General features: G+C 40.6%; 1 non-coding gene across 1 annotated transcript; it reads right to left on the bottom strand.

Moving 5' to 3' along the window:
* Positions 1-2,748: 2,748 nt before the first annotated feature.
* LOC125590820 lies at positions 2,749-2,855 on the bottom strand. Its single transcript, XR_007326822.1, has one exon. It is a non-coding gene; the product is annotated as a small nucleolar RNA R71 (small nucleolar RNA).
* Between the last annotated feature and the right edge of the window lie 4,983 nt (positions 2,856-7,838).

Here is a 7,838-nt window from a genome sequence, read left to right as displayed (position 1 = left end):
AAGTACACATACATTCATATAAACAAACAATTAAAAGAATTGGAAATTTGAAACAATAAATAACAACATATAAACAATCAAAATGTTATGTGTAGACATCTAAACTATTAAACTGAAGTACAATTGGTACTTAACCTTGATTTTTTTTATTTGAAGTATTATTAATGATTCACCGCATATATATATATTTATCATATACATAAAAAACCCAATGATTTCTATCTACAAAACTCAATTGATTCTTATTTCTCTAAACCCGAAAACCAAAACCGAGCGGGTACTTCACTACTCAAAACTTCAAATTTGAAGTTTCATATTTTTATTTGCATTTTGATCCCTACAATCGCACATCACCTTTTATGATTCATAAATATTTTCTCGTTTATTGTTTTAATCCTTTTTAAACTAGATTTAGACAACAACAATATACGAAGAAACTTAACAAAAAAGATTTCTTAAAGTTACATGAAGAAATAACTATTAGACAAATTTAAATACTACAACAACACTAATAGTTAGGTAAGTTTGATCCGGAACCTTCAAAATTTTCAAATATTGTTGATATCTTGCATATTGTTTTATCCATCTATTTTTGCACATAATGATCATATATATTCGGAATTTAGCATCTTTAGGATCCATATTGCATTCATATGTCTTTATCAGGTGTTGGAGTGTCCTATTGAGTGAATGGGGGTGTTTAGAAGCATTGTGGTTCAAAAAGGGATGAAGAATGAACATTGATCAAGTCTGGCGAGTCCGACGCGGGGTCCAGGCCGCGGATTCACCTACCCGCGTAGCCAAACCAGGAAGAGACGGCGACGTTGGGCTCACGTGGGTTCCCTTACCCGCGCGCACGGAGAGAGAGCTTCATCGACGGTCTGACGTGGGGTCAAGCACGCGGGGTCGTCTACCCGCGCGCACGGAGAGAGAGCTTCGTCGACGGTCTGACGCGGGGTCGAGCACGCGGGATCGTCTACCCGCGCGCACGGAGAGAGAGCTTCATCGACGGTCTGACGCGGGGAGAAGGACGCGGAGAGTCGTACCCGCGCGTACGGAGAGAGACAGCGTCGACGGTCTGACGCGGGGTAACCAACTCGGGTTGTCGCCCGTGATTTCTACCCGAATCGTGTCTTTTCCTTAGTCGAATTTAGACATTTTTAAGGGTATTTTAGACTTTTTAAAGGAAGCCATTAGGTTTTTCAAGGAGTTATAAATACTCTTGTAATCCCAAAGTTGGATCTTATCTTGTTTTCTATCTAATCAAAAAGCACTTTTAGGTGAAAGATCAAATCTTGATCATTATCTTTTGTGATTGCTTGATTTCTTGAATCATTAATCATGTTTTGACTTAGATCAACTAGTGATTTAGTGTCTACCATGATAATGAGTGAGTAGTCATCTTTGGATTCATGGGTTAGGATGATTAAGTGATGATCTAGAATGTTTAGAATAGATTAGTATGTTTCCTTGCTTGATTGAGTGATCTTAATGCTAATCTAGAGTTGGCCATTTCAGATTAGAAATCTAGACATTTCATCGCCTGAAAGGTGTTCGATGAAATGTCTGAGCCAACTCAACATGCTCTTAACTTACCCTACCAAATACATTTGATGTTGGGGGAGTTTTGATAGTTGAATGATATGTTCTTAATGATTGCTTGATTGACACAAACCAAAAAAATTTGATGTTTGATCAATGAGAGTAAATGAGCTTTTGTCTTGACAAAGAACTAGCTTAGAATTGTTATCTAGACTTAGGGAAATGTGTTGATTGAAGCTTGCCATTTTAGATTAAACCTTAGTCATCTGAAATTAAATTCCTATACCCATGGCTCCTCTTGTATCCATTTGCTTGAAATCTGCTAGTGAATTGTATTAGAATCTTATTAGCTTAAACAAATCACTTCAATACATTGAATGCATTTAGCTTAAGTATAAACCTAAATTCTCTTTGAATCAAAACACTTAGAAATGGATTGACATCTAAAATACTACTTTGATTTGAACCTTGGACCCTTGAAAAGTCCATATCAAATTTGGTACCGTTGCCAATTCTAAGTTGATTTTGACATTGAGATTTGGTATTTACTTGAGACTAAGTCTTATTTTTCTTATATCTAGTTACTGATTCTCTCTCCTAGCCCTTTTGTATCTCAGGTGTATGAACTTGCGGAGCAGAGACCCAACAGACCTAGTTCCAAGAGTTCAAGACATTAGAGCACTTGAAAGGGAGATTGCAAGGAGGAGAAGAGAAGAAGAGCAATAGGCTCACTTAGACAGATTGGGGTTTGTGATGGATCAACATTAGAATCAGCCTCAAGATAGAGAGGGTAATGGCCAAGGAGTTGCAAACCTTAGGCCACAACACCCACAGCGCCAAGCTAGAGCTATTGGCACACATGATGAGCCCAATATCCATGGGCATAGAGCTGGCATTAGAGCACCAGCTATGGAAAACAACAACTTTGAGATCAAGTCAAGCTTGATAAACATGATCCAGAGCAACAAGTACCATGGTCTTACCTTGGAGGATCCACTAGACCACTTGGATAACTTTGATAAGCTGTGTGGAACAACAAAGATCAATGGTGTCTCTGAAGATGCATTCAAGGTAAGGTGGTTTTCATTCTCTTTGGGAGAAAAAGCTCACACATGGGAAAATAGTCTTTCAAGAGATTCAATCACTACATGGGATGACTGCAAGAAAGCTTTCCTCGCCAAGTTCTTCTCTACTTCAAGAACTGCTAAGCTAATGAATGAAATCTCTGGATTTCATCAAAGGAATCTTGAAGGCTTTGGAGAAGCATGGGAAAGGTTCAACAGCTACATCTCTCAATGTCCTCATCATGGCTTCAATATGGAGAGTTTGCTTAGTACTTTCTACAAAGGTGCTTTGCCTAAGTTTAGAAGCCAGCTTAATATTGTTAGCAATGGTTTCTTCTTGGGGAGAACTGAAGCAGATGCTTTGGAGCTTGAAGAGAATATGGCTAAGAGTGATTCAGTCTACAGTGATGAGCATGATAGAAGCAACCGAGGCAGTGGAGGTGATGATACAAACACCAAGAGAGAGTTAAAGGCTTTACAAGACAAGATGGATATGCTTCTCTTAGATAGAGCTAAACAAGAGAAGGTGAACTTTGTTGGTGAGTAGAAACAAGAAGGGGTTGTTGTGCTAAATGAAGTTGATGGTCTAGAAGGTCACGGTACAAGAAGGAGTATAACTTTCACTACAACAACTACCAACAAAAGCCCTTCTACAAAAACCAACAAGGTGGTTACCAAGATAGACAAAACTACTCTCAAGGCTTCCTGTGGGAACCAAAATTCGCACTGTCGATTTACGTTTAAATTAGGAAACTAGGAAAACCCTAATTTCCCAGAGGTCCCAGATCTCTGCGAGAGCCAACGGCAAGTGACCAAATATATGCGGAAATCATGAAAAGATAACAAACGAGTTTAGAGAAAACAGTAGATCTTATTTCGAGTCCGCGTGAGAGCGTTGCGATCATTCCAGAGATCATAAAAGCTTTGGCTGCAAAGGCTGTCAGCGAGTTACCTAGTTCTAGCGGCCTAAAAGCTCAAACCTAGTTGACTCGCAGCTCGATAACAAAAGACGAAGAAAATACAGAAAAGGTTTTTGATTGATTTCGGACTGAACCTTATGAAAGGCTGCCTACATACCCCTTTCGAGGATCAAGCCGAACGTAGTTCAAGAGTGAACCAAGAGATCGAACTGCTTGTGCACGTTTGTCTGGTAATCGGGTGCCAGTCATGGAAACAGAGCATGTCGAGAATAATGCCTCAAAGTTTCTAAGTGTCGAGAGTTCTGAGTCTAAAAAGTTGTCCCTCATGCCTCTCGCCTAGGACTCCTTATATACTCGCTCCAAGGTCGGTTTACGCTTTTCCCCTTCTGCCCTTAAGCCGTCATAGCTTAAAAATGGAGATATTCCATTTTTTCCCGATCTTCGTAATTATCTTCAAAATTTCGTATTTATCCGCGGAAACTTGACATTTATCTTTCCTTGCGAACCAAGCTTAAACCGTCATGCGGCTTACGGGCTGTTGGTTAAGAAATCGTAAGTTGGGCCTCGAGTCATGTCTTAGGTCCCTTTGGGCCGTCTTCTGACTCGAAGCGTTTATTACGGCTTCTTTTGATAAAGAACGAACTTTCCGCGGTTTTTACCGTAAAGTTTGATCGATAACTTAGAATGGCACGAAACATGAAATGGGTTCGCTACGGTCTTCGGGAGGTAGCATCGAAGGGTAGACGAGAATGCATGGACTAATGTCTTATCGATGTTTCGGAAGAGCTTGGACTAATGAGCAGAACGGACGCTCGGTCGCTACGTAGCGACCGAGCGGGACGTGCGCTCGGTCGCTTCGTAGCGACCGTGCGACCTTTTTCGGGATTTTCTCCGATTTTTCGTGAATGTGTTTTCTCCGCAAGATTCTTCGTAAAAATAAATCTTTTTCGAAGATTTGTTTTTCGTAAAAATGTTCATGCCAATTTATACGGACTTTCAGACATTGATTCCTTCGTGACCGATTTTGACCCCAACAGTTAGCCCCCCAGCTCCTTAGAACCATGAGCTTATAGCGTGAGGTTCTAGCGAGTGGCTTAGCAAGTTAGGCAAGTTAGGTGAGTTAGGCGGAATTAATGGTCGAAAAAGTCCGTGTTAAGTTGTCTTCTCGCTCTAGAACGCGATAAGATTGGGGCTGCGCCTTATGACGGCTGCCTACGTACCCTTGTTGAAGGGATCAAGCCTTTCGTAGTTCGTCTTGGAGTTAAGGTTTGTATGACTAGTTTTCCAGCGAGACCTTTACGGTCTGGTTTTTATGTAGAGGTTATCAGGCGTGTTGCTGCCGATGGCATTTTATATGGGTGTAGAAGGAAGACTACGAGTTGTCATCTCGTAATCTAACTCTGTGTGAACTGCTATATCCATGATCTGTGTCGAGAGTTTTCCGCAGTGTGTAAAGAGACAAATTTTGGGATCTCGTATCAAGGTTTTTGATACTATGCCTAGAGATGTTAGAGACCAGTGCGTTGGGTTTAGGGTAAGACCTAGGTTTACTCCTGGTTTTAGAGGGTGCGATGACTAATTCGACTTACGTATCCCGTTTCAGTTTCATCCTGATTCCATACCGATTTAAAGTCCGCGATAGGTTCTCGGCTTATATGACTTGTATGGTTGGAACCGAGCATCTCTCCAAGGACAATTTTTAAGCCTCCTGGAAGTGCTGACCAAAAATTTTGGGTTTCTTTTATAGCTCTATTATCCTTGTGTCAGATGTACGAGAGTCATTTCTACGAGATGGCTAAGTCTGTTTAGGACGTTAAGAGTTTGTTGTGATCAGCAACAAACTTAATGGTTAAAATTACCATTTCGAGTCTTCGCGAAGGATATGCTTTGAGAAGATGTTAGTGCGTATGACTGTCTGGTCTTCCAAGAAAGTGTTTTTATCTAGGAAGGAAATTTCGTCGAAGAATGAATCTTCAGGCGTCTGCGACGTCTCGCGATGCTGAAGATTTGTTATTCTTTTGTATGCCGCGTTTCGTGCTTGAAATTTTTGCGGGCTTGAAGATGTTTCGCGATGTTGCAAGGGATTAGTCTTAGCCCTGCGTTTGGGAAACATTCTGGTTTGACTACGGATGTTCGCAGCCAGAATTGTTGTTCCTGTTTGGATTTGATTTGCGATCGAGGAGTTAGGACCAAGGGGTCGCGTAAATTTGTCCCCGGAAAGAGGCATCCTCCTATACCAAGCTTTGTGTGGTGTTGGCCTTCCGAGATTTCTTTTGTGTCTATTTGAGGATGTTCTGTATAGCTATAGGAGCTATGTTACGAGTTTTCCTTACATGCCGCATTTTACGAGTAAAACACAGCGGGCTTAAAGTGAATCGTAGTATATGGAACTTGGTCGATTTTTGACAAGTGGAACCTTTCCGTTAACTGTTTGGTTGTTAGGACTGAGTTTTGTTATGACGAATTTCCAGTATGATTCCCGTTATTGGGTGGTACGATAATTGTTTGTGTAATCGTTACTTGGCGTTTCAAGACAAATTCCGGATTACCGTTTAGCCGTCAAGTTATTGGAGCGGTGGTCACTCAATTGTTTTGGCTTTGCATGAAGGTTGTGCTCAGCTTTATAGCCAAGGATGTTGTTGCCAAAGGATTAGACCATGACACTTTCGTGCTGTCAATAAGGTCAAGTCGGTTAGAATCGTCCTTAAAGGGGATGTTGTAACCTAGTTCGGCTTCGAAAGAAAGGCGTAATTGGGCGAGTGACGAATGGCGTTTATCGAGATTGATAGGCCGAGTATGCCCATGGTGGTAGAAAACGTTTTTCCACTTTAGGGTTAATTTATACGATGAAAGTTTCGTATAATGTTTCCTTTATTCGTATGGAAGTTGTTTCCTTTCTTTCTGAGGGAGATAAAGCCTAAGAAGCTCGATACAGAGCTCATGCGGAGTCAGTTGCGGGGTGATTTCCTGCTCGGACGTGACCAAGCGGAATGAGAGCGGATGCCAGTGAGTCGCTGGGCTAAAGAATGAGACCTTTCAGATCGTGGTGCGAGGAAGTAAAGTTTATATTGGTCATCCAATGTCGGATCATACAGCTTAGTTTTTTTCTATAAGGAAAGTACTTTTTCGTAAAACCTGTTACGTTTACTTTCGAAAGTTACTTTGTATGACATGATCTGATTATACGAAGGATTTTTTGCGTAACTAACGGGCGACCGGTTTTTACGAATTTATTAAATTGACGCGACATATGGAGATGTCAAAAATAACTATTTTTCCGCAGATTTTTGAAAAACGTTTTCGCTTTTGTTTTTATTCTTCGGTGAAAGTTTCTCTGAGTCACTCATGGAGTTTTACCAAAGGTTATTTCACCGAGATCTAGTCGCGAAACGTTTTTGCAGGTTTCTTGAATGAATCAGTCAAACAGCGATAGACTTAGTCGACGAGCGGGGAGGACGTGTTCTTTTTGTCGTATTTTCTGTTACTTTTTTTCTTGATTTTGCTTTGTCGCAAATGTTTTTGATGTTTTTCCGTGAGTCGGTTGGTTCAACGGAAAATGAGAGTGATGCTTTGATGCCTGAAGAATTCTCGTATAATGATTCTTATACGAAACTCGTTTTATCAAATCGGAAAAGATCTTTATGACTTCAGCAAATCATCGACTTTCATTCTGAAGTTTGGCAGAGGTTTTCTAAACGAATGATTGCGATGATAGATGCTGTATAGTCTTTGAGAATTTTTCCAACATGGTTTGGATCAGTTCCTATCGTTTAGACGAATCTCAGATTGTCGTTTGCTTTTAGGATGATCTTGACGAGACATCGCATTGTATGAATATTTTTCCGCATATTTCTACGAGAGTTTGCTTTGTCGAAAGCGTTTTCTTGATCTTGACGAGACATCGCATTGTTTGAATATGTTTTTGAAGTATGGGAGTATACGAGTATAGTATACGCACCTACTCTGTCCTTTTTTCTCGAGGAATAGAATGATCGACAGTCCGAGTCGGTTTGAAGACGACGCTTGGACTGTGATTTGGTTGTTTCCAGGTTGAAGACTTGGAATATGTCGGTTCCGAGAGAATTGCCCGAAACGAATCGGTTTTAAGACGACGTTCATGTCTCTAGTTTTTTCTCTCTTTAGGAAGCGAGCTTGATATGCGTGGGGATCGTTTCTCGATTTTCGGAGAGTTTAGATCGGTTTGCAAGATCTGGGTTTTACATTCCCTAAAGTTCTATGGCAGTCTCAAACGTTTTTATTTCTTAGTAATTTCCTACGAAAACTCCAAGTCTGATTTCAAAAATTTCAAGTC

This window comes from Brassica napus, chromosome C7 (assembly GCF_020379485.1).
Source record: "Brassica napus cultivar Da-Ae chromosome C7, Da-Ae, whole genome shotgun sequence".
NCBI classification, from domain to species: Eukaryota; Viridiplantae; Streptophyta; class Magnoliopsida; order Brassicales; family Brassicaceae; genus Brassica; species Brassica napus.
Note: the sequence above shows the minus strand (reverse complement) of the source record. Positions and strands in the feature narration are given on the sequence as shown.